Source organism: Bubalus bubalis, chromosome 2 (genome assembly GCF_019923935.1).
Source record: "Bubalus bubalis isolate 160015118507 breed Murrah chromosome 2, NDDB_SH_1, whole genome shotgun sequence".
Lineage (NCBI taxonomy): Eukaryota > Metazoa > Chordata > Mammalia > Artiodactyla > Bovidae > Bubalus > Bubalus bubalis.
In genome coordinates this window covers 34,310,628-34,337,398 of record NC_059158.1, presented here as the reverse complement: position 1 = coordinate 34,337,398, position 26,771 = coordinate 34,310,628, and the positions used below count along the sequence as shown (strand labels likewise).

At 55.0% G+C, this 26,771-nt stretch overlaps 3 long non-coding RNA genes across 4 annotated transcripts; 2 read left to right on the top strand and 1 right to left on the bottom strand.

Annotated features, from left to right (window-relative positions):
- Nucleotides 1-589: 589 nt before the first annotated feature.
- Nucleotides 590-26,215, top strand: LOC123329785. The gene is made up of 2 exons (XR_006545344.1): nt 590-646; nt 25,642-26,215. It is a non-coding gene; the product is annotated as an uncharacterized LOC123329785 (long non-coding RNA).
- On the bottom strand, nt 13,823-17,975 carry LOC123329784. Its single transcript, XR_006545337.1, has 3 exons — nt 17,961-17,975; nt 16,443-16,979; nt 13,823-13,960 (listed from the first exon to the last, which is right to left on the bottom strand). It is a non-coding gene; the product is annotated as an uncharacterized LOC123329784 (long non-coding RNA).
- LOC102414172 lies at nt 14,047-18,302 on the top strand. 2 transcript variants are annotated; one of them, XR_006545339.2, is made up of 4 exons: nt 14,047-14,791; nt 15,243-15,542; nt 16,366-17,103; nt 18,029-18,302. It is a non-coding gene; the product is annotated as an uncharacterized LOC102414172 (long non-coding RNA). The 2 variants fall into 2 exon arrangements; XR_006545338.2 differs by lacking the exon at nt 14,047-14,791 and having other exon boundaries at nt 14,798-15,542.
- Nucleotides 26,216-26,771: the final 556 nt, after the last annotated feature.

The following is a 26,771-nucleotide window of genomic DNA, read 5'->3' as shown; positions in this document are numbered from 1 at the left end:
CCCCAGCCTGCTAAGTGGGGTTGGGGCCACTGGACAGAGGCACAGGAAAGGGCTGTGAAGGAGGGGAGATGGGTCGAGTGTCCCCCTCCAGGGCTCCCTCACAGAGGCCAAGCCACTGTTGGAAACCAAGCACCTGCCTTCGCATCTAAGGCAAGTGGGCCCCAGCATCTCTGGAGCCCAGAGTCTTCTCCTCCATGATGTCCCTCATTCCCATTGCCGTTGTGGGCCCCTCAACACGGAATCTGTCAGTGTGTGCAGACCCTGTCAGCATGTACAGGACCTGTTGTGGTTTGCAGAGCCTGTCAGTGTTTGCAGAGCCTTCTTGGTCGTGGAGCCTGTTGCTATTTACTGAGATTGTTTCCTTTGTTCCTCCAGGCAGCCCCCACCCGTTGCACAATGATGGCTTGTAAAGTTCCTTCTTTCTTCCTCCCCTGACGTGTCTCACATCCCTCCCTGTGGTCTCCCCAAGGATCCACAGGGCATTTCCCCAAAGGCTGCAAGGCTCAGACCTTCAGAAATGTCACAGCCAATCTGCACACTCCCCAGTGGGGCCATATAAGCTGAGGGAAGGGTGGGTGGGGCTGGAAGTGAACGGAGGGGCTACCCACTTCCGAGCTGAAGTCCTGAAACAAGCATCAATTTGAAGGTAAGCAGACCTGGCCCTCTGTCACTTCCTAGGTATGGGCTTTGGACATCCTCTCAAGATTCCGAGTCTCAGTTTTCTCATCCATAAAATGGGGCTGGGGACTTCCCAGGTGGTCCAGTGGGAATTCGCCTTCCAGTGCAGGGCACGTGGGTTCAATCCCTAGTCAGGGAACTAAGATCCCACATGCCGCCCGCCAGCTGAGCCCGTACGGCAACTACTGAGCCCAGGTGCCGAAACCTAAGACCTAACACAGCCAAAAACAAAGAAATATTTAAAAAATAAGACGGCGCTGAGTTAGACCATGTGGTGATATGTGATTCACCTGGTATAACGGGTGAGCAAAGTGTGTGAATGACAAGCGTCTGTGTGTGCTGGGTGTGGGGCTTTCCTCTTCCACAGAACATCTCCAAGGGCTCAAGAAGCCCTGGGCATTCCTGTCATCATCTCTGAGTGGTGAAAATAAGCCCACAAGGGTCTAAAGTGGGAGCTGACCTCACGCAGGCCCTGTCTGTCAGGAACTTGGAGAGAGTCAACGTGGGAGCCCTTGGTCACTAGCCCTCCTCTTCCCCCAACCTCAATGTTGCTTCAATAGTGAGTCGCACCTAAAGCCACAGGTGTCCCCTGAGGTAGGGGTTTTGCACTCCCGTAGACTATGGCTCCCTGAGGCAGGGCTGTGTCCCCCCTCAGACTGGGGCGCCTATCCCCTCTCAAACCCCAGGACGGGAGTCTCAGCATCGACCTCCTCTGCTGTACTCGCACACTGCTGAGTGACCACCCAAGAGGACAGGGTGACTGGTCCTGACAGAGGCACATGGCAGGGCGGGGCGCTCCTGAGGAAGAATGTGCGGATGAAGGGTCACTTCTCAGGGCTCCCCTGGTGGCTCAGTGGTAAAGAATCCACCTGCCGGTGCAGGAGACACAGGCTCAACCCCTGACCTGCGAAGATCCCACAGGCCGCGGAGCATCTAAACCCAAGCACCACGACTAGTGAGCCTGAGCTCTAAAGCCTGGGAGCCGCAACTGCTGAAGCCCATGTGCCCTGGAGCCCGTGCTCTGCGATAAGAGAGGCCACCGCAGTGAGAAGAACTCGAGAGTAGCCCCCACTCACCACAAGTAGAGAGAAGCCTGCGCAGCCATGAAGACCCAGCACAGCCAAAGTAAATATTTAATTTTTTTAAAGAGGGTCACTTCTCTGAGCCCTTGGCTCAGGTCAGACTGGAGCCGTGATCAGCTTGGAGCCATCAGCCAGCTGACTCTATTTAAAGTGCCTGCTGTATGCAGGGCCCATGGGCAGGTGTTCTGGAAGAGACCAAGAGGATCAACCTGCGGTGTCCTGGCCCCTGGGAGACAGGCCGGGGCCTAGGGGGAACTGAGTGCTGGGTGGCAATACAGACACGGGGATCTGGGGAGAAGGGAGAGAGGACGCTGCAGTCAGGCAGCGTCCTTAAGGAGACCCTCTTGGGACCAAGTTTTGGGGCCAATGGCCTCGGCTTTGACCTACAGGGAACCCCTGAAGGCCATCTCCTCATCCCACCCACCTCCATTCCACCCTCACCGCTCTACCCGACCCCTGCCTTCAACTTCTCTGGCAGTCTTGGTCCCTGCTTTCCCAGGAGCCTGTCCTCCCCATCCCTTGAGCCCCCAAGGCTGAGCCCTTTCTCTCCTCCTGCTTCGGCTCCAGCTCCTGCTGGGCCAGGGGAAGCAGAGGAAGGAGCTCCCTCAAGAGCCTGCCGAGGGGACTTCCCTCGTGGTCCAGTGGCTAAGACCCCACGCTCCCAGTGCAGGTGGCCGGGGTTCAATCCCTGCTCGGGGAGCTAGATCCTGTACATCACCACTGAGAGCCTGCATGTGGCAGTGAAGATCCTGTGTGCCATAACTAAGACCTGGCGATGCCAATAACAAACAGAAAAAGAGCCTGCTGAGGGCCGCTTGGGATCCACCTCCTGGCTCCTGAGCCCCCCACCCTGAAGCCTGCGTAGGCTGGGGATGTCTCACAGAGGGATAGCCAGGGTGCTCTAGAGAAGGAAGGAGCCCACGGGAGGCCTCTCCTAGATCCCCTGCCTCCACGTGGAGCAGCTACACCCACAACCAGCAGAGGAAGCAGATTCTAGGGCCCACCAGGTAGTGGGCTCCACCCAGGCCATCCCACTTTCGTTCCCTGCTAGCAAGTTGAGGCCAACTCGTTCCTCAGCCCGGCTCAGGTTCCTGAGCAATGGGGTGCTGAGGGTCCTCAGAGGTGGCGTTGCTCAGGGCCCCTGGAGGTGACAATGAAGACATCAGCATTGACCCAGCCTCAGGGACCTCATTCTGAGGAGGGAGACACAGCCCTGCCGTCTGGAATACTCTACTCCAATGGGGGAAATAGAGCCCCTGTCCTCCAGCAGCCCCCAGACTGAGCAGAGAGACACGGCCCCTGCCCCCCTTCAGGGCGGTCTGACTGGGCCTTGAACACCTCCATCCGCATCCAGGGAGTGAAAGCCAAGAGGTCACCATCCCCTGCCTTAGGTCAGTCTTCCCACCTACCCTCAGGACGAAGGATAGGACCAGCACAGAGCAGGAAGGGAACTTAGAGACCTGTGTCCCCCCTGGTCACTGGCAGGCAGGCCCCTTCATCGTCGCCCATGGGGCCCAGTCTCTCCCAGAATTCCTGCTAAGAAGCATTCCTTGCCATATGCAGGAGAGGAGCCCGGGGGCAGCTTTGCCCTGTCCCACCAACCGCTTCCCTCACCCCAGACGCTGATATGCTCGGAGAGGCCCTATGGGTGAGGGAGCAGGGGAGGCGGATAAGCCGACCTTCCTCCAGACCCTGTTTTGGCTGGAAGACCGCTGAGCTGTTCTGTCTGTGGGCGCAGGATGGACAAGGGACCCTGTGGGGGAGGGGCTTCCAGGCCTGAGGCCCCAGTGGGTTGGGACGGCCCATCCCCTGGCAGGAGGGTGAGTGTACCAGAGCCCCCGCTGAGGTTCACGGTTTCTCTTGGCTCCTCAGGACACCAACTTCATTCTGTGGTCCCCACTCCCAGAGACACAGACAGAGGTCCCCTGAGCCTCCCCAAAGCTTCCACCAACGTCCCTCAGGCCCCTGTTATTCTCCTGTCTAGAAACCTTGCCCCCAGCAACAGGGAAAAGAGAAGGAAGGAACTGTGTCCCCAGTGAAACTAATGGATAGAGCCTGGCCAGGCTCTGCCTAGACCCTGTCCCCCCGCTGCTCAGCGGTGCTGCAGTTGAGCGATAAGACCCAGGGAAGGCCACGTTCAGTCTGGGGGAGCTGAACTTGACCCATGTGTTAGATAATTAGAGGAAACTGTTTTTTTCAGTATGAGAATGGCTTGCAGGTTCATATAGAAAATTGGGTTAATTTTTGAGAGATACAGGCTTCCCTGATAGCTCAGTTGGTAAAGAATCCGCCTGCAATGCAGGAGACCCCAGTTCGATTCCTGGGTCGGGAAGATCCACTGGAGAAGGGATAGGCTACCCATTCCAGTATTCTTGGGCTTCCCTGGTAGCTCAGCTGGTAAAGAATCTGCCTGTAATGCAGGAGACCTGGGTTTGATCCCTGGGTTGGGACGATCCCCTGGAGAAGGGAAAGGCTACCCACTCCAGTATTCTGGCCTGGAGAATTCCATGAATAGTATATAGTCCATGGGGTCACAAAGAATCAGACACGACTGAGCGACTTTCACTTTACTTCATTTGAGAGATGTATTCTAAAGTGATTAGAGGGGACATGTCGTAATGTCAATAATTTACTTTCAAATATTTCAGTTCCAAAAAAGGTGAAACAAATCTGGCAAAATGTCCACTGTTCTGTCTTGGTAATGGATGCTTGTAGGGTCATTGTACTATTCTCTCTACTTGTTTAAATGTTTAAAGTTTCCCACAATAAAATATTCCCCAAAAAAATTTTTGTAAAAAAGGAAACATTATACCAACCTGAACTCGAATACCAAGGCTACTACTTTCTTGCTGTGTGACCTTTGGCAAATCACTCAACCTCTCTGGGGCCCATTTCCTCTATAGTTAAATAGTACAACTATTGGGCTTCCCTTGTGGCTCAGTTAGTAAAGAAGCTGCCTACATGCAGGAGATCTGGGTTCCATTCCTGGGTTGGGAAGATCCCCTGGAGAAGGGAAAGGCTACCCACTCCAGGATTCTGGCCTGGAGAATTCCAGGCACTATATATAGTCCATAGGGTCACAAAGAGCCAGATACGACTGAGGGACTTTCACTACAACTTCTACATATTCCTCTTAGCAGGGTGTGGTGAGGATTAAACATAATAGCTAATGGGGAGCAGTGCCTGGGACATAGTAAGTGCTCAGTTAAAAATGGGTGTTTGCAAAAAAAAAAAAAAGTTGTTTGCGGGACTTTCCTGGTGGTCCAGTGGTTAAAACTTCATCTTCCAGTTCAAGGGGCTCAGGTTCAATCCCTGGTCAGGGAGCTAAGATCCAGCATGCTTCCTGGTCAGAACATAAAACAGAAGCCATATTATAACAAATTCAATAAAGACTTCAAAAAAATAGTCGACATCAAAAAATAAAAGTCTTTTAAAAATATGGATGTTTGCGAAATGAAAGATGGGGAGGCTATTGAGAGGAGTCATTTTCTCAAATTCTGAACTTCAGTTTCTCGGCCCTCAATAAGCAGTAGTTAATGATATTACTTGAGTCAACGACTGCGCCCCCAGCCCACAAACCAGGCCAGGTTAGTGTTAGATGCTGGGGAGAAGAGAAGGCTGGGGTTACTCTTAACAGGACCAGTAGACACTGGTTCCATACAAGAAGCCCCTTCCCCACTTGGTACCCAGCTCAGGAACAGAACAACCCCCCACCCTTTGGCCATGCCCAGTCACTCAACGTCGAGAACAGTCAGGGTTGGGAGGTCAACCCCCTCAATATCCTGCATGGAGAAGCAGGGCGGGGAGTGAGAGCCCCGTTCCGAGGACAAGGGCAGTGGGGCACTCAGCGGGTAACGGGAGAAGGCCAGCACTTTCCTATTTTGGGAGGCAGGAGGCAGCAGGTGGCTGGCTGGTGCTGAGACATGTGAACCCTCCTGTCAGCAGGCCATGTGGCCAGCAGCAGGGCAGCCTGGCACTGCTCGGCATGGCCTGGGCCCCGAGTGAGCCCCCCAGCCAGGAGTACTTGTGGCCACAGAGGGAGGGAGGTCTGGTTTCACCATCACAAGGGCATTCTCCCTAATTCAGCTCAGGAGAAAAGGCTGCCTAGAACCCTCAAGTCCCCCAAGGAAGCAGACTCCAGGGTCTGGATATTCTGAGGTACTCCCAGTCTGAGTGCTGTGCTTAGTTGCTCAGTCATGTCTGACTCTTTGCAAACTCATTGACTGCAGCCTACCAGGTTCCTCTGTCCATGGGGATTCTCCAGGCAAGAATACTGGAGTAGGTTGCCATGCCCTCCTCCAGGGGATCTTCCCAACCCAGGAATCGAACCCAGGTCTCCTGCATTGCAGGCAGATTCTTTACCGTCTGAGCCACCAGAGAAGCCCAATAATATTGGAGGGGGTAGCCTATCCCTTCTCCAGGGGATTTTCCTGACCCAGGAATCCATCCAGGGTCTCCTGCATTGCAGCTGAGCTACCAGGGTAGCTCATTGCAGCTGAGCTTTACCAGCTGAGCTACCAGGGAAGCCTCCCAGTCTGAGTGGGGAAATGCAGTCTTTGCACTCCAGGAGCTCCTAGTCTGATGAGAGACATGGCCTCTGCCCTGGGGAAGCCCCTAGTCTGACGGAGGAGATGCAGCCCCAGCAGGGGAGGGTTCCAACTGAGGGGAAAGGCTGGCCACCGTGGGGTGCGGGGCTGGAGCGCTCCACTAGGCTTGGAGGCAGCCCACGATGCTGCAGTTTCCTTCGGCAGCCTGGTTATTTCGGGGTGGGCAGGAGGAGCAGGCAACTTTCCAGATTAAAATAGCCTTCCCTGGGTGTCATTCCTGAGACGTGCACAGCTCCCAGCTGAATGTTTGTCACATGGCTCTTTTCCTCCCGCCCCGCCCAGGCGGGCTGGGCAGGGCTGGGATGGTAGTCCTACCCAGGGAGGGGGGCGGTGCAGGGAGCAGAGTTGAGCCTTGTTTCCTAATTGGGGCAGTGTGGGAATGCAGCTCTGGCCACTGAACGCTGTCCGTCACTTGCCCAACTCCTCCTTCCTAAAGGGGCCGCCAGCCCCCTCCCTCAGGAAGCCTTCCCACACTGACTCTGGCTGTATGAAGCCCTCTGGCTCCACCTGCCTCCCCAGTGCTGTGGCCAGTCAGTCATTTCCCATGGTCAGGGGCTTCCCTTATCACTGGGGATCCCTGGAATCAGGACTGGGGGTCCCTGAGGCCAGGCTGTGTCCCCCCTGAGACTTGGGCTCTGTGAGAGCAGGGCTCTGTCTCCTCACCACCTGTTTCTGGTCCAATGGGAAGAAAGTTGACCCAGGACTCGAGAGCTCTGGATTCCACGTGACTCTTGAGGGCATCTCTTTGCCCTTAAGGCCAGTGGCTGGCCACACATGGCTCTTAAGAGCAGAGATGCTCTGGTCACCAATCCAGGTTGCAACCCCAGCCTGGGCTGTTCCAGGCTGTTCATCACCTCCAGTCACTTACTTAACCCTCTGACCCTCTGCAGGGTCAGGAGGGCAACAGTAGCTCTGGCCCCTGGGCAGGTGTTAAGGCTCAAGTGAGATAACGCACCCAAGAGAATTGGCATGGTTCGTGGCAAAGGGTGGGGAAAAGGTGAACCAAAGAAAAGTGTAGCAGTCCAATTCTCAGGCCGGTTGTGGGTTGGGCAGAGCTCTAGGCTCCATGACCCTGGAGTCCGGGGCCAAGAATGGTCCTGGAAGACCACAGCGTGACCTAGGTCACCAGCTGGGCCAGGGCTGTGCTAGGATTCTGATCTGCAGTTCGAGGAACAGGACATGACCTGACTCCGTGAAAGCTCTCTCTTGCCCTTCCCCCCCCCCCCCCCCCCCCCGCCTTCAACTCTCCCTCTGGCTGCCCAATTCCAGCTGTCTCTGGTCCTTGTCGCTTACTGCGCCCCTGACTTTCCCCGCCCCCCTCCCTCCTCATCCAGTTATCCTGTACATGTGACATGTCTGGCGTGGCGTGACCCCTCTGAGCTGGGCAGGGGGCTGGGGCTGGGCCCACACAACATAAATATGTCCTGGGAGTTTACATTGTGGGGACCAGGAATACACACCAGTTGGCCAGCTGCTGCCCCTGTTTATTCCCTGGGGGTTCATGGCCAGGGCCGGGGCAATCCTCAGGTGGCTGCAGCTGTGTGGATGTCAGTGTGCCAGGGACCCCAGAAAACCCCAGGCCACCCGCACCCGCCGTGTCCCAGCTGCCCCTCCCCACCCCCATGGACCACGCCATGGTGCGCATGGGCGTCTGAGCGAGTGGCCCTCCCGGACCTGTGGTTAGGGGCCCCTTGGCCTTCCTCCCCTTCGGCCCCCACTCTGCTCCAGGAACCCAGATCAGACCACAGTGTGTTTTTTCGGGTCGGGCCAAGCTGGGCCTCGCTCAAGGTAACCACTATTAAGGTTTCCCCTGGAACTCTCCCGGGCTGTTTGGCTTTTCTGAACAGTTGACTTCATCATTCGGCATCTTCTCCGACCTGCTCGGTTGAAGCAGGCTCTGCCAGGGTTGTCTGTTGTCTACACGGGAAGGTTGAGGTCCCGGGGTATACAGGCCCTGAGTTCCATCCAGAGTGGTCTGTGGTGCTTGTACTCAAGGTAGACAGAGATGGGGACTTGCTGGGTGGTCCAGTGGCTAGGACTCCACAGTCCCCGTACAGGGGGCCTGGGTTCGATCCCTGCTCAGGGAACTAGAGCCTGCAAGACACAACAAAGATCAAAGATCCTGCATGCCACAACTAAGACCCAGTGCAGCCAAATAAATATTAAAAAAAAAAAAAAAGATAAAAATGATAGCCTCACAGTGGCCCTGCATGGTGATCCACTCCACCTGTGAGAAAAACTGAGGCTGGAGGTGGATAACTGACCACTTGCCCATGGCTGGTGAAGTCAGGTGACAAAACCAACTCTGCCTGGCTTCCTGCATGGTCCTTCCCAACCCACTGCCCACACTTTACCCAGCGAGCTCAGGAACCTTCTGGTAGCAGGTGGGGGGACAGTTCTCAGAAAGGTGCAACTCTTCCTTCCCTCCCAAGATGTTCTTATTGGAAAGTCAGAAAGTATCCAGTAATATAGTTATTTTCACTGACAGCACGAAGTCCTGTGTTAAGTATTGGCAGGAAGGACTAACAACAACAGCAATAATTAATGTTTATTGAAGACTTGCTGTGTGCCTGCTTCTCTGCTCTAAGTGCTGTATATACAACATCTCAGAGACCCCTCACCACAACTCTATGAGACATGGTATTATTACTTTTTTTTTTTTTGGCCACACTGTATGGCATATGGGATCTTAGCTCCCCAGCCAGGGATCAAACCCGCCCTCCCTGCTTTGGGAACATGGAGTCTTAACCACTGGACTGTCGGGGAAGTCTCGGAGACATGGTATTATTAAATCCAATTTACAGTTGGGAAGACAAAGAAACGTAACTTGTCCCAGGTCCCACAGCTAGAAAGCGTCAGAGCCAGGATTGAGATCCAGGGCCATCATGCTCTGTGTGGGTTATCTGAGTGGAGGCTGACTTCAGAAACCAGCTTAGACAGTGTGGGTGTGAGAACGCAGACACACACACACATCAATTAGGAGGGGACAGGCGAAGCTGAGCCATGGTGTACAGAAGTCATTGGGGTAATGCAGGATAGATTAAGGAACAGTTCCTGGCAGAGGTGGGTTCTGTGTCAGAGCTTGAAGGAAGTGAGAGATATAGGCTATTCCCAATGTGTGGGACCCTGGGCAGAACTAATCTCTAACACAGGATTGAAGAATTGTTCCTGGAACGATGGGGTGGTGATAGCATGGTGGTGGAGATGGAGGTATTGGCGAGGAGAGCAGTGTGATGGGTGGCTGAAAATGATGACAGTAATATTTAAAATTAATTTATTTTTGACTGTGATGGGTCTTTGGTGCTGCGCACGGGCTTTCTCTAGTTGCAGTGAGTGGGGACTACTCTCTAGCTGTGGTGCATAGGCTTTCCATTGCAGTGGCTTCTCTTGTTGCGGAGTGTGGGCTCTAGAATGCATGGGCTTCGGTAGTTGAGGCTTTGGGGCTCTACAGCGCACAGGGGCTTCGGAGTTATGGCACATGGGCTTAGCTTCTCTGTGGCATGTGGGATCTTCCTGGGCCAGGGATCGAATCCATGTCTCCTGCATTGGTAGCTGGATTCTTAACCACTGGACCACCAGGGAAGCCCAGTGGAAGTGATTTTATAATAGAGGAAGTGATGGTGGGAAGGAGATGGAGGTGGTGGTGATGGAGGTGGTGGCAGTGGAGATGGGAATGGAAGTAGTGATAGAAGCAAGGACATAAATCCACTTCCTTTACACTTCTGTCCATCCCTCTACACACACAGCCCTCTCTACTCTACACCAGCCATCACACATTCCTTAGCCTCACAGTGACCTTTGGGAGGGCATTTTTGTCTTCATTCTAGAAATGATGATGATGAGCCACAGACAAGTCACATTCTGCTTGCCCAAGGTCACAAGGCCAGGAAGCTGGCGCCAGGCTCTCTGCCTTCAGGGCTCCTCCCCGCTCGGAATGGGGTACTAGGGCAGCATTGTGTTGCCCTGAGTGGGTGGCAAGGCAGGGGCTCTCCTGCGCTCCCCACATAGAGGCCTTGGTGGACTTCGGTTTGGGGGCGCAGGGAGGAGCAGGACTGGGTGCAGAGGAAGCCATTCTAATCCCAGGCCCATCACCCACATGCTGTGACCTCCGCTGGTGGCAGCCAAGGCAGATGTCAGCTGCCAGGTGACAGCGGGCCGGCAAGGCAGAGCCAGCCTGGCGGGAGCCCCACACACACCAAAAGGATGAAGTCAGGGCTGGGAAATAATCCTGGAGTCAGAGGAAGGCTTGCTTTGGGGTGGCATTCCTGGAAAGTTCTGTTCCGATTGGCTTGAGGCTGGGTCTCTGCACAGGCCTTCCCAGTCAGGAGTGAGTTTATTAATAATCCCTGCCCTGCCCTCTGCCCTCTCCCTGGGCAGAAGTCAGAGCTTCCTGGGGCTTCTGGCCTCTTACTCCAGGGGTGGTGAGGCTCACTGTGGGTGCAGGCAGACCTAGGCTTTAGTTCTAGGCTTAGGGTACAAATGCCCTCCACCCCCAGACTGCGTTCCCCACATCCCCACAGCCCCAGGGCTCCTTTGCTTCAGCCACAGGCTCTCAGGGCTTCGGAGAAATGGTGAACGGGGTGGGTGGTGCACACTTGAGCACACAGGACTGCAGGAACGCATGGGTGCCTACGTGCCTGGTTGGGTATGCAGATATAAGCATGTGATCGGGGTTAGAAGAGTGGTAATGGGCTCCCGGGGGTGCACACGTGCAAGGCTACATGTGGCTGGCCTGGAAGCATATAAACCGTGTCTCACTGAGGGGGTTCTGCGTGTGCCCTTGTGAGCCCTGGGTGATGGGTGTGGGTGGCAGGGGCAGACGACTGAGTGTGAGGGGTGCTAAGGGCCTTGTGAACAGGCCACCTCCCCCTAAGTGGATCCCGCCTACAGCTCATTAGCACCTAAGACCTAAATTTACTGCCTCCACTTACCCACCCACTGGCAGTGACCTCATTAGGCTCCTGCCCCTTCTCAGGTCAATGGGATGGAGGGGAGGGATGACTCCTTAATCTGCAACGCAGGATCTCTGGGGGAGGAGGGGAAGTCCTAGGGGCAGGGCAGAGGGGAAACCAGGTACAGACCTTAATATAGTCACAGGGCAAGCCAGGAGGATGTCGGCTCCTATTACACCTGCCTCCTCCTCACCATCATATGACCCAGCTCCTGCTGGCAAGGTGTGGGCGGGTGAGAAGCGCAGGTCCTGGGTGGTGCTGGGGGCCGCCCTGCATGCTGCCCTCCTGCACATCCTTAAATGACTCCCCTCTCCCAACCGGTCCTCCTGGCAAGGAGCAGGGTCCGGCTGGCCATTCTGCCTGGCTCTGACCGGCTCAGCTGGGTGGTCCTGACTCCTCCCAGTGGGCCATGCCAGGAAGTGGGGGAGGGATGGAGAACTCTAGCGCTGACTCTGGGACAGTTGCCAAAGGAACAGGCTCTTCTGACCCATACCCTCCCCTACTTCCTCCTTCACACCCCTGATCCATGATTCCCAACTCTGGCACCCCTAAGGGCAGAGCTCTGAGCTGAGAGGTAAGAGCCAGGGTAAGGAGCAGCAGAAGGGCCGGGGCAGCAGCCCCTTCCCGCCACTCCAGGAGAGCAGTATGTGTGCTGTGAGTAGGGTTCAAGGCAAGATCCTTCCCTAAACCCCTCCTTCATAGAGACCCCTGAGCCCAACACAGATGGCGACACAGTTGCACCCCCAGGGAGCCGGAGTCTGATGGAGCTATCATGCCAAATCCCCTCCGATGAGCTTCCTGTGTGATCTTGGGAAAGTGCTCAACAGCTCGGAGCTTCAGTTTTCTTGTCTGTGAAACAACAACACTGCCACCCGCCCCAAAGATACTTTGTATATGCCTGGCAGAGAGCAAAAGCTACATGAAAAGATAGCTCTTCTTCTTCAATGTGGGATTTTTGTAGAAGAAATCACAACATTTGGTCTTTAATCTGAGAAACAGATTGCCGTGGGATCTCTGCACACCCATTCCCACCCAGAGATGGGTCAGCTACGGAGGGTCTGGGCTGTCGAGACACCACAGGGCCTCCCCAGGCTCAAGGTTTACAGTCAAATATCCTGGTAAGTCAGCCACACAAGGGACCCCAGGCCCAAGGACAGCAGTGCAACAGGGGGACAAGGCAGGTTCTGCAGCCACCCACCCCAGAAGATGCTATCCGATGCAGTGACTTCTGGTCATTGACTTCCCGGAAACCCAGTTGAAAAAAAAAAATTATTGATTTGGCTGCACTGGGTCTTAGTTTCAGCATGCAAGGTCTTCAGTCTTCGTTGTGGCATGTGGGTTCTTTAGTTGCGGTAGGAGGGATATTTTTCTTTTAGTTGCAGCATGTGGGATCTAGTTCCCTGACCTGACCTGACCTGGCCCCCTGCATTGGGAGTATGGAGTCTTAGCCACTGGACCACCAGGGAAGTCCCAACCCAGTTTTTTTAATTTACTTTTTTTTTTAATTGAGGTATAAGATTCATGCCTCACATTAACAAATCTGAAGGGTATTGCTTGGCGAACTTGTGCATGTATGTGTGTATGTCCCTGTGACTACCACCCACACCTAGCACGGAGTATTTCAGCCCCACAGGAGGCTCCCTCAAGCCCCTCCCAATCAACACCGTCCCCTCAAGAGAGAGGTGACTGCTCTGACTTGTTTCACCACAGATTGGCTTTGCCTGTTCTTGAACCTCATGCAAAAGGACTCCTGGGGCACTCACTCTTTGTGTCTGGCCCAATTTATTGGACGTGAGGTCTGTGGGGGTCATCCACGTTGTTTCAGCAATTCTAGTTCTTTCTTTTTCATAGCTGAGTAGCCTCCCACTGACCAGCTCTGCCGCAACTGATTGATCTGTTCTGTGGATGGACGTCTGGTTGTTTCCAATTTTTAATTCATAACATTAAAGCAGCCACAGCCTCCTTAGACACGTCTTTTGGTGTACATAACCATGGCTGCCCATTCTTGAGAACATATTTTAAAGGGAATGCCTTGTTAAGAACTCCAGGGAGGGAAGGAGGGATGAAACATAATTGATCTCTTGCCTGGCACCATGAACTTTTTTGCATCCACTGGACCAATCACAGGGGAAGAAGAACAGAGACAGAGCAGCCTCCAAGAGGGAGTCCACCCACCTCGTCCCTGCATCTAGAGCCACCGTGACTGTGTCAATGCATGATTGTGTTCATCTCCTAGGGCAGCCATAACAAACTACCACAGACTTGGTGGCTTAAAACAACACAGATTTATTCTCTCATAATTAAGAAGGCCAGGGAATTCCCTGGTAGCCCAGAGACTTGACACTCTCACTGCCAAGGGCCTGGGTTCAACCCTTGGTTGGGGAACAAAGATTCCCCAAGCTGCTCAGTGCAGCCAAAATAAAAAAAAATAAAAGAGGTCACAGTCCCAAATCACCATGCTGGCAGGGCTGGTTGCTTCTGGAGACTCTAGGAAGAGTGTTCAGTGCCTCTCTCCCAGCTTCTGGTGGGTGCAGTCCTTGGTATTCCTCGTCTTGGAGCCGCATCACTCCAGTCTCTGCCTCCATCATCATGTGACCTTCTTCCCTGTGGGTCTCTGTATTTCTGTGTCTACAAATCTCTCCTAAGAGGACACCAGTCATTGGATTAGGGGCCCACCCTTATCCAGTCAAATCTCATCTTGATTACATCTACAAAGACTTTGTTTCCAACTCAAGTCATCTTTGAAGGGACTGGGGACTAAGATATCAACATATCTTTTAGGGGGACAATTCAACCCACAATGGTGATTATGACTCTGCAAGTTTGTGTGTGGTGTACATGAGTGTGTGTGTCAATGTGGGTGTGAATAAGTGTAAGGGAGGAGTGAGAGTATATGTGTGAGTGCTTGTGGAAATGTGTCTCTGGTTGTGCTTATGTGGCTGTGGACACATGTACAAGAGCATGTATGTATGTGTACCCTGTGTCCATGGCTTGGACAACCTTCTGGAAGGGCTGAGAAACGTGGCAAGGTAGCGAGATAGCCACAGGCCTGGTTCCACGCTCCCAGCTGGGGCGGCCCCGTGAGTCAAGAGGGCGGAAGACTGTGAGAAGCAAGGACAAGGGTGTTTGCTGAGCTGGGTACAGCCCGGGAGGTCGAGGCAGTGGCTCCAGGCAGCAGCGTGGTTCCCAGGTCCTCTTCCAGGAACGTTCCTAGAAGGCCCCTCCACCCAAGCACCCATCCCCAGAACCCCATTTGCCTGGATGGGGCTGTGCGGGCTGACTCATCCCCTTCCTGGGCTGGAAGCCAGCACTCAGCTACCTGTTGGGCCAGTCAAGTAGGGGCGGGGCAGTCAGTCAGCCCCTCCCAGGCCCTGCCCTCAGGCCAATCCGGAGCAGCGCCCCATCAGCCCCAGCACATGACCAGGGCTGGACCCCAGGAAGTGAAGAAAGCCAGCGGTGAGCACATGGTCAGGTAAGGCCCCGGATGAAAGCTGCTTTTCTCCCCAGGGCAGCTCTGGTAGGCAAACCCACCACCCAGAGACAGGACATTGGGAGGGTCTCCTCAACAGTTATGTGGGCTGGGGGTCTCCTCTGAGCCAGTCACCTCCTTTAAACTTCCCTACCAAGTTTAAACAGGGTCCTCATTATCCCCATCTTACAGATGCAATCGCTGAGGCCCCAAGGAGTTAGACCATCTGCCTAAGATGCCACACATTTGTTTATATTTGTTGGAACTTTCTTATTCTCTCTGGAAATCCATCCCCGGCCCCCACCTCCAAACTCAGACCACAGCTGCTCCCACTTGCCCACTACCTTCCCTTCCCACCCTTCCCCAGGAAGACCCCCGGCCCATGGGGTAGGATCCGTGGAGGGAGAGGGGCTGGTGGTGGTCTCTCATCCCCCCTTCCTGGGCTCCTCTCTAGGGTCCCGGTTTTCGTTTTGGTGTGGTGGTGAGCTTGTTGTCTGTGAGGATGTCGGCTGGTTTGTGTGTACACAGGAGAAGAGGATGTGCGGCGTACCTCCGGGTGGGTTTGCCTGCCTGGGACACCCAGGGGCATGGCTGCAGGCTGCATCTGCGAGTGTGCCCTGGTGCAGGTGTGTGAGTAGCTGTGGGGGTTCAGAAGAGCCTGCCCCCTACGTGTGTGGGTGTCCACAGGGTGCCGCCCCACCGCTTCCCCCTTACCAGGTCACCGCCACCATCCTCGGCAGAGCCCCTGGCCCAGGTGAGAGCCTGATGAAAACCGCCTGTGACTGGGGACAGGCACACCTGAGTCTCAGGCCCAGACCCGCTCACTCAGGAACTCAGGGCTGCGGTGTCCTTGAGCAGGCATCACCCCACCCAGACAGCAGCCGTGTTCTCACCCAATGGGATGGGGCGACTCGGGGTGGGGTGGGGGCAGGGGGAGACCGCAGCATGGCTTCTCCCGCCCCTAGGAGCACGGGGAGCTCCGGGCTCCCCAGATGAAAGTCTCAGTACCCCAGCGCTCGGTAGACTGTGGTGAGAGGCGGGGGTGGGGGGGGAGAAGGTCGTGCCAGGACTTGGCACAGACTACAAAGTGTGGGGGGCACCCCCCAGCACTCCCGCTGCCGGCTGGCAGGGGGAGGGGCTGTGACGTTCGGTGGCCTCATGCAGCCGGGAGGAAGTAGCTAATTGCTGACCTGATGACTGGGCGGCCTGAGGAGTGGGGTGATGATGCCACTCGCAGAAGCAGGCTCCCGGGATCAAGGAGGGGGCCCTGCAGGGACAGAGCAGGCCAGGCTGTGCTCTGCAGAGGCTGAGGTGGCTGCGGCCAAAGGAGCAGGGGGTGGGGGTGGTTGAGGCTGTGACCGTGGGAAACGGCTTCTCCCAGGCTTCCCTGAGCTTCAAGGGAAAAGAGTTCAGAGGCCTGGGGGGACAAGGGGATTTGGGAAGGGGCGACAGTGGGGGTGGAGGGGGAGGAGAGGGTGGCAAAGGTGTCCTCTTGTTTCCCCTCCACCTACGGTCCCCCCACCTTCCCTTCTGTCCCCACCCCCACCTTTGTCCCCTCCCTGGCCCCTGTGGCCCAGGTTGGTGAAGACGGAGATAGAGGTCTCTTTTCACCACAAGACCGCCAGGCACAAGCATCCTACATGGCCATACCTACCGTGCTGAAGGCCAGAGCATCCAGGAGGTGTATGAGCCATCAGCCATCCCCAAGGACAGGAACAGAGGGTGCTGCTACAGAGGACAGCACAGGCAAAGGCTGGGTGGTGGGGTTTGTGAGGCTGATGGACGACAGAGGCTTGGCAGCAGTGGTTATGGGGAGAGAGGAGGGGTGCAGGGCCATTCTGCACTGAGGGCCACCCTGCCCCTTCCTGGCAGAAAACTGGGTAAACAGACTCGGATATTCTTCCACACGCTGGGCACAGCTTCTGCTGAGGCAGGGGGGTCAGGACCAGTTCGAGAGCCACACTGAATGAAGACCCACCCTCCAAGTCCCCAGATCCTTCAGCTCTAAAGAACCCGCAACCCTGAATGCCAAGAAACAGGACCCATCCAGCTGCAGTTCAGTCCTCTGGGCCCCCAGCGCCCCCTGTAGGCAGGACGCTACACCAGTAGGGGGAGGGGCTTCCACGTGCTGGGAAGAGAAAAGGAGACGAGACTTGCTCTCCAGGAGGTACGAAGACACCACCTCAGGAACCTGCAGTGGGATAAAGGCACAAACGTTGACCTCAAAGCTCCAATCTGAAATTCAGCCTCTGTCCTCAGGAAGCTTCCACTGTGATGGAAATATACACTCTACCATCAGAACTCCATTCAGAAAGGTGAAACACAGCATCTGGCTTCAGAAAATGTACCATCCCAGGGTAGAGGGTCACGCAGCCCCACTGCATTTTTAGGAAGCCCCCAATCTATTGCAGACATATACTAGACATTTCAGTGATTCTAGGGCTGCTAGAAAAATGAATACAAGACGTAAAAAAAAAAAGTCCAGTTAAATCTGAATTTCAGATAAACAATGACTTTAGTATAAGTATATCCCATATAATACATGGGGTAGACTTATACTTTAAAAAAGTATTCATTGTTTATTTGCAATTCAAATATAACTGGACGTCCTGTACTGTTATTTGCCAAAGCTGACAACCCCAGATGCCCCCAGTCCAAGGGCAGGAGGACACCCCCCCCCCCACACACACACACACGCACACCCAGACATGGAAATGGAGGTAAACATCTGAGCGTGCTTCCTGCTCCTGGAGCAGTGAAGGAGGTGAGTCCTGGGGCGCCGGCTCGCAGCAGTTTAAAATTCCTTCCAGGCCAGATCCCTAATCCCTCGGTGCACAATGGCAGCCTTCTCCCCCGCCGCCCGCGCCCACGCCCTCCCCCGCGGGGCCGTGGCAGTGCCCCCACGGGCCTCTTAAAGCCCCTTTGAAGCCGCCTGAGCCCCGCGCCGCGGGAGGCCCCGCCGCTATGCCAGCTATGCCAGCTATGTCCCCGGCCGCCGCCGGCCACCACCGCTCCCCCATTAATACTGGCTAATCTGGCTAATAAATAAACTCCCCTCCCAGCCTCAGCCCCCTGCTCGCTCCCCTCTAGCTCCCCTAGAATTGACTTCAGGGCTCTGCTGGAACACACGTCCTCAACTCCCTTCTCCCACTCCCTTCCTGATGTTTCTGACTTTTTTTTCCTCTCACTGGCCGGACTCTGGCCGAATTCGGGGGACCTCTGCCTCGCGCGATGCATCAGTATCTCCTTCAGTCCACCTGCGCGCAGGGAGCCTGCCACATGGCTGGGTGCAGGGGACCGGACTCGAAGCTGGGGAAAGAGCCGCAGGACCTAGGAGCGCCCCCTGGAGGGGGGACGATGCTCTGGCCACGCCCCTCGCTGCCCCGCCCCCAGGCCCCGCCCACTGTGTCCTCGGAAGTGGGGAAGCTCCGCCAGCAGCCCCGAAACAGGTGGCTCCTCGCCCGGGGAAAGTGCCGGCGCCTCCCCGGGCAGGAGTCCCTTCTCCGCAGCCTTTGCTGTCCCCTGCGTCCCCACCCGGGCTTCCGCGAGTCTGACTCAGAGCCGAGCCCGCATCGCTTCACCTCCTCCAACACACCCGCAGCGCGCGGAAAAATTACAGTATTTCAGCGGCACTGTTAATGCGCTCTAATTACCCACCGCCGCTCTCTTCCGTGGCTCTCAGTGGCATTGGGCCAACGCGCCATAATTAGGCCGTCCCTCCCCGGTCCTGGGACACCGCCGTCACCTGTCCCCTGTTCCTCGCCCCCTGTACCCAGGAGTGCTCGCCTCGGCCCCTCCCGCAGCCTCCTGCCGCCCTCCGGGACTGCACCTTGGTCCCAGGAGAGAGCTAGGAGACCCCACCTGGGATGGGGAGTGGGGAGGTGCAGGACTTGGAGACCTGACCCCAGGCCTGAAGGGGGCCCTCCCGTTCTGTAAGGCTACAATCTTTGAGATCTCTGCTGGAAGGGACTGGGAGAGTGGGGAATGGGGCAGGACTCTCTCCATTGAGGTCTATTGGAAAGTTAACTCTTTGGGACGGGGGTGGGTAGGGTGCCTGGGCAATAGTATCCCATTTTGGACATGAGGCTCAGAGAAGTAAGGCTCTTAGGGAAGGCCACCCAGCCAGAACTTCCAGATCAGCTCATTTAAAGAGTCGGACAGGCTCCTTCTCCTAACAGGGGAATTACATTTCTGTGAAGAAAGATGATATCCCCATCACAGACTGGGAGTATTGGCAGCCGACCAGCTGTGGCCTGTTGGTTGCAAGTGAGCTGGTGATGAGTGGCTCAAGTCTCTCATCCCAGGAAGGGTGGGAGGAGGCCCTGAAGACACAGGACCCAAGCCTGGTGGCCAGAACTTGAGGGGAGCAACTTGGCTGTCAGCCTCTTCATCCAAACCAGGCTCAAACCTCTCTTCTATCAGGAACTCTTTCCTGATGCCCAGGGGTTGCAAACTCATGGCCTTGGGCCAAGTTTAATCTTTAGTGAGATTTTGTTTGGCCTTCAGTGTGTATGTGGTTTTTATATTGAATGTAAGATCCTATGACAGTGCAGGCTGCCCTCCTCATTGGCAGAGACAAGTATGGCTAGATTAAGTCCCCAAAGGCATTTGAGCTCTTGGCTTAGATCAGCCCACCTGGCCTGAGCCTTCACGTTTTCCCTCATCTTCTAGGATCTCAGTCTGCATTGCTGCCCCTTCGTAGCTTTTGCATGTTTCTCCATAAGCATGCCAAGATGAGTGTCCCTCCAGCCCCCTCTTTAGGCTCCCCACAGGTGGTGACTGCCTATATTTCTGAGAACCCCTCTGGTAGCCCCTTTTTTTTATCTTGCATATCAATCTCTGCCCTGGGTAGGCGCCACATCTTTTCCAGCAGGGGTGACGTGGTATTTTTCTGCCATCAGATTACAGGCTGCTTGAGGGCAGGATATTGACTCAGACTGGGATCTCACTGAGGGCTAAATGAATGGGTGTGGGAGTAGCACCCTCTATCATAGGGAGCTCCCTGAGGGCAGGGCCATGTCTCCCCTCAGTCTAGAGCTCTTTGAAGGCATTGGATTTTCCCTCAGATGAGGCTTTTGCACCCCATCCAACCCCTCTGGCTCTCAGCTGCTCCCAGGCATTCCTCCCAGGACACCGTTTGTCATGCTTTGATGAATGAAACCTACTAAGAATAACTCAGTCCTTGTAGTCTCTAAAGGACAGGGGTGTTGGGGGCGGCGGGGGAGCCAAGACTGGTGATTGTGAGGGGCTAGAGAAGGAGGATGAACAGAACTATTCATTCAGTAGCATTTTCCCAGGTGCCCATCGTCCACTGGGAAGAGACTCAGGGTGGGGGTGCTGTAAGCCCCCCTACAGTGCCATTCCTGCTGTTGCCAGTAGGGGGAGGTTACACAGGACTCCGGAGATGGAAATGCCAGCCCCCTTCTTCCCAGCCCCGAAGTCATCACATCAGTGCCACTCAGCCCCCTCTCTGCCTGCCACCAGCTTCCTCTGCCTGGAAGTCAGGTGCTTGGGGTGAAGGGCAGCTTCCACTGGGACAGGCATTGTGGCGGGGGGTGCCTTCATCTTCCTGAGGAGGACTGTCAGAGTGATCACCGTGGGGTGGGGGGTAGGGAATGGAGAAGCAGTCTCGGAATGACAGGAGGGCATTTGGTGGTGGTGGTGTTGTTTTTTTGTTTTGTTTTGTTTTTAGATAAGAAGTTATTTATTAGTGGTGTTTTAATTTAGGGACGGGGCATGACTGACCCAGAAGATGAACCCCTGTCCCCGCACCCATTTCACTCTTCCTTCCTCATCCCGCCCCTTTCCACTCCCAGACCTCAAGCCTCCAGTTCAGAACTGAGCGACCTTTCCAGGGATGTGTTCTCCCAGGCACTTCACAAGGGGCCCGAGGGGTGGGGAGGCTGTGACCTTAATGCGCTTCTTTGGACGAGGCCTTCCTGGCACTCGGCCCTCACCTGCCACCTCCTGAGAGGGACATTTCGGCCTGGTCTTGGCAAAAACACCAGCCTCTGAGCCAGACAGCCTGGGATGGTACCAGCCCTGCCACTGACTCCACTGTGACCTTGAGAAGTCCTTTGTTCCCTGGGCCTCAGTTTCCCCATACCTAAAATGAGTTTGCTCTAAGTTTCATGCTTTTCGAAACTTTCTTTTTAAAAAATAATGGATCCTATTACTTAAATAGTAACTTATGTGGAGTCTCCACTGGTAACATCGAAAAAGTTTGGAATTCTATGGTCAGAATAGGAGTGGGGGTCCAGAGCCCCAGGGTTCAATCCATCACACACATGTCCACCACACGTGCACACACAGACACACGCGTGTGCATGTAGAATGGCTCCAGGGCACTCCACAGAGCACACTTTACAAACCTCTGAACCCTGAAATCCCCTGAACAAACATTCTGGGGCCCTGCCATATTTGAGAGCTCCAGAACTGGGGATGAGGCTGGGAATGGGGGCCAGCCCGGTGTAGGGAGCAGGGCTGAGAGGTCCCAAGGTGGGGGTCGGGGGTGGGGGCAGAGCCAGTAGGGGGAGTCCTTGTGATACCATGTAACACCACTGAGGCTGGGCAAGGGCCTAGGTCCAAAGCTGGGTTCATGCAAACCCTCTGAGCCAGATTCAAGTAGGCTTGTCTGGTGCTGGGTCCCCTCAGCTGAGGGGAGAAGAGGACTGGTAGGGACTGAGTGCCCTCCCAAGCAGGAGGGGCAGCAGGCATAGGAGGAGGGGGAAGCCTCTGGCAGCCTTTCTCTGGAATCCCTCTCGCCAGGCCCAGGATGAGGGCCAGAGTGGCAGGGTGGGGGCTGAGCCCCAGGGAGCCCCAGTAGGGTAGCATTCCCCACTACAGGAGACACAAGGAGCCTCCCAGCACCCCTGAAGCTGGAAGTTTGAGGATTTGGTGACCAGCAAGAATGCAGTGGGGAGCAGACCTGTCAGACTCTGGAGACAGGAGAATGAGGAGATATGCAGATACCACACAGGGAAGAAAATGGTGTGATAAGAGGCAGGACTGGGCCTGGGGCCCTGGCTTAGGGCAGTGGGGAGGGTCCCTGCAAAGTGGGGAAACAGCAGAAGCAGCCCAGTCCCTCCTTGCTGGCAGATGGACTGTGCTCAGGGCTCACCAGGTAAAGTAGGTGCTGCCCCCTCCCTGATACCCCAGGCAGTCCTGGAGTGTCCATGTTCCTGATTTCCCCCAGAGAGCACGTGGGGGGAACACAGAAGTCTCCCCAGGTCCACCTCCCTGGGATTTATGATGGGGGATGGGGCAGAGCCACCTCCAAGCTACCTCCCCATCCTCTATCCCAACTACACACACACTGACATTTGTCCCCTAGAGACTTCACAGCCTGAGCCCTGGAAACTCCAGGATCACTGCTATGTGCCAGGCATGGCTCTGGACACTGTGGGTTCCAGGAACAGAAGAGTCAGCCTAGGTCTTTGCCCTTGTGGTGCACATGTTTTAGGGAGTGAGTGACAACAAGTCACAAAGGAATCAAGTTCAGGTCGCGAGGAGACAACCATGGGAGCAGAGAGTGCTGGGTGGCTGGGGCTGTTTAGATAGAGTCATCAAAGAATGTCTCCGTGAGGAGGTGACATTCCAGTAGAGACCTGAGCTGCAAGAAGCCAGCTGTGCTTTGGGGCCAAAGGACTTGAAAATGCATGATATTTTTAAACAGAAAAGAACATGTACCCATAAACGTTCAAGGGCAGGGACATGAAGAGCATCTATAAAATGTCCGGCACAGTGACAGGAAATTCACATTCATCATCTACTTCCCTCTTCCAAACCCTGGTGTCAAATAGTATTATTTTCATTTTACAGATAAAAAATATGAAGCCCACAGAGATCATTCATTTACAAAGATGTATTGAGTTTTAGTCTCTAAAAACCCTATAATAAATTCCACGTGGGGTGTGCCGTCTTAGATTCTACAGCCTGAGAGCAGAGAGGAAGATCTGGGAGGGCTTCCTGTAGGAGGAGTCCATGTCTATGCTGAGTCTGAACAGATGAGGAGGGGATGACAGGGGAAGTGAGGGGGTGAGGAGGGAGCCAGGGGGTGGCTCCAGTGGCAAAGATGCTGTGGGCAGAGTAAAATACTGAGGAGGGGGTCCTGCCCGGCTGCCTGGTCAGCAATGTGAGGGGCTGCGGTGGTGAATAAGGAGCCCGCATGCAGGGAGGGGGCCCAGGGGGCAAATGGGCCATGGGTTGTGGCTGTTGGGCAAGGCTGGTCAGGTGGGGCCTCTTCCAAGGCTCTGGTGACCTGGCCCCCGTGAGTGACGATATTACTAATGGTGAAGAGTGGTGCCAGCCAGTGACAAGAACAACTCACAGGCTCACACACTCCTCACATGCAGACAGGCAAGTGCCTGCCACACACACAAACACACGTGCAGCTGGTCTGTATTGACAAGGGTCTGCAGAAGGCACAGATACATGCGCACACATGCACGCAGAAGAAAGTGCATTTTTATTCCTTCCAGCAGTGCCGTACATGTGGTGCTGAATAATATGGTGAGGCCAGGAGAGAGGCGTCTTGGGAGCAGCTCACCCCTGACTTTTCATCTCCCAGCTTTCCCAAGGAGGCCACCATCCGGAACCCACTTTAGGCCACTTTCCCAGAGGATGACCCCTCAACAGGAGTCTATCCTGAGGTCGAGGGCCTCTCCAACAGCTTCCTCCTCAGAGTGGAGTGTGGGGTTGGGAAGGAGGAATCTGACCCCTGGCCAATGATCTGGTCTGCAGAGCCTAGGGGCGGGCAGAGGGCAGCACCTTGACTCTGAGTCCCCTACCCTGGCAAGTTCAGAAGCCTGAGACATGTGCCCAGCCTGTGCCTAGATGCACCCCCACCCCATGGGCTTCCTAAGAGCAGGGACCATGTGTTACCTGCCACTATAGCACCCCTGCCACACAGAGGGCACCCAGCGCTGGGGCCATGGCTGGCAAAGCTGGGATGGGAAGGGGCACTCTGCTCAGGGAGACAGAGATGGAGCACCTCCTAGCAGGGTGCAGTAGCAGCTATTCAGGAATTGGGAAGAGTACACAGCCACCTGGGACCCCCAAGGCTGGGACCAGGTTGGACGGGTCTTTCATCTATGTGCGGCATCTGCCCTGTCTCTGGCAGCCCTGTCGTGGCTGATGACCCATCAGTGACTCACTGCCAGCTGTGGGCACGAAACGGAGAAAGTGACCCCCAGCTGAGCTCATGCACTCACAATTAGCCCTCTACACCCCCTCACCACGGCAGCCTCCTGGCCTCCACGCACGCACATCCCAGGCTGCCCTTTCCCAACCACAGTGTGCCTCCTGCTGCTTATTTTAGCCTGATGAAACCTCTTAAAATGTCAGAGCTGGAACCGAGCTCCAGATCATGCAGTTCAACCCCTTCATTCAACCAGGGAGAAAACGGCGATTCAGGGAGAGTGAGTGACGTGTCTCAGGTCACAGAGCTAATTGGTGGTATGACCAGAAATTGACTGCAGGCTTTGGGGGGCGTCCCAATCCGGCCATTCTAAACTTTGGGCGGATGGGGTGGGAATGCAGTCTGCTTCAGGCAGCCCGTTGCCAGTCTTCTGGAGCCTCTGGAACCAGCATGCCTGGATTTGAGCCCCAGTTTGCCGGTTATCACCTGGGAGACTATAGGCAAGTTACCCAGACTCTCCATACCTCTGTTTTCCCATCTGTAAAATGGATCTAACAATGGAACCTACTCCCAGGTTAATGTGAAGATTGATTCAGTTAATATCTCTGAATTGCTGAGTGCAGTGTCAGGCACAGAATGAGTACTCAGAAAATATTAGCTAACTTGGCTGAGTGCCTACTGCTTGGAGTCACCAAGAATTGGTCCTTACTGTGGAAAGTCTAAAATCTTGGTTTTATCAGCTGGCCCAAGGGTGAGCAGATCCCAGGAGGCTGGCTGTGTCGAAAGATTTGCAGCAAACTGATGGATGTGTTACCGTGGGGACAGGGGTTGCTGTCAGAAGGACTGCGGTGGTCGTCAGAAGGACCGTGGTGGCCACAGTGGCTGCCTCCCACTCTGGCAGCCACTCCCTGAGATCTAAAGATTGCAGACCTCACAATCAGGGGCAGCTGGAGATTCTCAGGACTGTTCAAGCTGGGTGAGCCCGAAGGAATGCCCTTTTGAACTCAGGAATGGGCCTCCGTTCCTCTGCAAAATAGTTAGAGGCTATGATGGTTGTGTGCATGAGATCAGGGGCCGTGGTACCTTTCCAACTCTCCCCCTCCCTAACACTCTTGAGGCCAGTCGCCTCCGTTCAGAGCAGTCTTGCTGGGTCCCAGTTGGATAAATATTGACAAATTCTTCTCCTTCCACGTTCTTCCTTTATCAGTCACCAAAGCCCTAACACCTCACACCGGATGAACTATGATCCCAGAACACGTATGAGGTTGGGGTGGTCTCATTCCAGCCCCAGAAATGCTTGTTGAATGGATAACTCGGTGAATCAATGAATGGAGCCATTCCCAGAACCTCCTGAAAACTCACCCTGAGCTTTCAACATTGGGCAACTCTCCGCGGAGCCCCAGCCATGCGCTCCATCTGAGGAAAGGCTTTCCTGCAGCTGTCTCAGCCATCCTTGACACCTCTCATCTCCCACTAACATGGCAACCTTTCTCTGCCTCCACGCTGCCCCCACCACCCAGTCTAGACAATTCCGTGTGTCTGCAGCCTCCCCCAGCAGGAGTCCTGCGTTACAGCCATAGTCACTGCCCACGTGGTGAGTGGTCGGGTTCTAGCCCTCTCCTGCTCCCCACATCACAGCTGTCCCCCGTTCACCCCACCCAACCTCCTATGATGGCCTGTGTAAGAACACTGACTTTTTCATTTGCTGTTCCAGGTCCGCTGAGAGCCCACGATGCCAGCCAAGCCCGAACCGAGTCCTGGCCCTGCCAGCCCCATAGAGTTCTGTGGGTGACCTATTCTTTATTGGGAGCATCACCTACTGTCTGGACGCCAGCCCATCAGGGAAGACTGAAACCCCTCAGATCAGGAGTCCAGCCCGAGCCGGCAAGGAGTTTGTGCCTCTTTGGAGGCTGGAATGCTGGACCCCAGTTCCATCCTCAGGTGCCAGGACGTGGCCTGAGCATTGTCTCCAGTCTGGTTCCAGCTTTTTCCCCATCATTGACCCACTGCCCAGACCTCTGCATGGTTCCTGGCTACCGAGATCGCTTCACAGCAACCAAAGAGTATCTGAGCTTAGAAGAGCCTAAGGAATCGCCCGGATTGGAGGAGATGCTCTAGAGTATTCAAAAACATAATCGTCTTTTTCACTGGAACAATTATTAGGGGTGTTTCAGCACTGGGTGCTGTGGGATAGAGATGCTAAATGTCCCACAGTGCACAAGGCAATCTGCACAGTGACAATGGCACCCCTTCCTTCGCTGGATAAACAGTGCTTCTAGTCCAAAGTGCTTAACTGTGTAGTTGTAGTAACTAAGAGCCGCGGAGGATAAGGGACTGGCCCAGGATTACATGCGCATTTGTCTTATAGGCAATCCCAAGAGGGGAACCCAGGCCTTCTCCCTCTTGAGAATATCAGTGTCATCTGTTCAATATTCCACCAGCAGTCACCAAGTTTGAGGCACTATGGGAGAGTCAAAGACTAAAGTGAGACCCATGCAATGGCTTCAAAGAGGTGTCATTTGAGCAGAGGCTTAGAAGTTGGCTCATGGACTGGTGGCTCAGAGAGTAAAGAATTTGCCTACAATGCAGGAGACCTGGGTTCGATCCCTGGGTCAGAAAGATCCCCTGGAGAAAAGGAATGGCTACCCAATCCAGTATCCTTGCCTGGAGAATTCCATGGACAGAGGAGCCTGGAGAACTACAGTCCATGTGACCACAGAGTCAGACATGACTGAGGGACTAACACTTCCACTTCCATGGACCTGTGACTTCTGAAAGTTGGGGAGAGCATAGTAGGAAATGATGGGACATGAGGACTGGTGCCCAGGAGTGAAGGTCGATGAG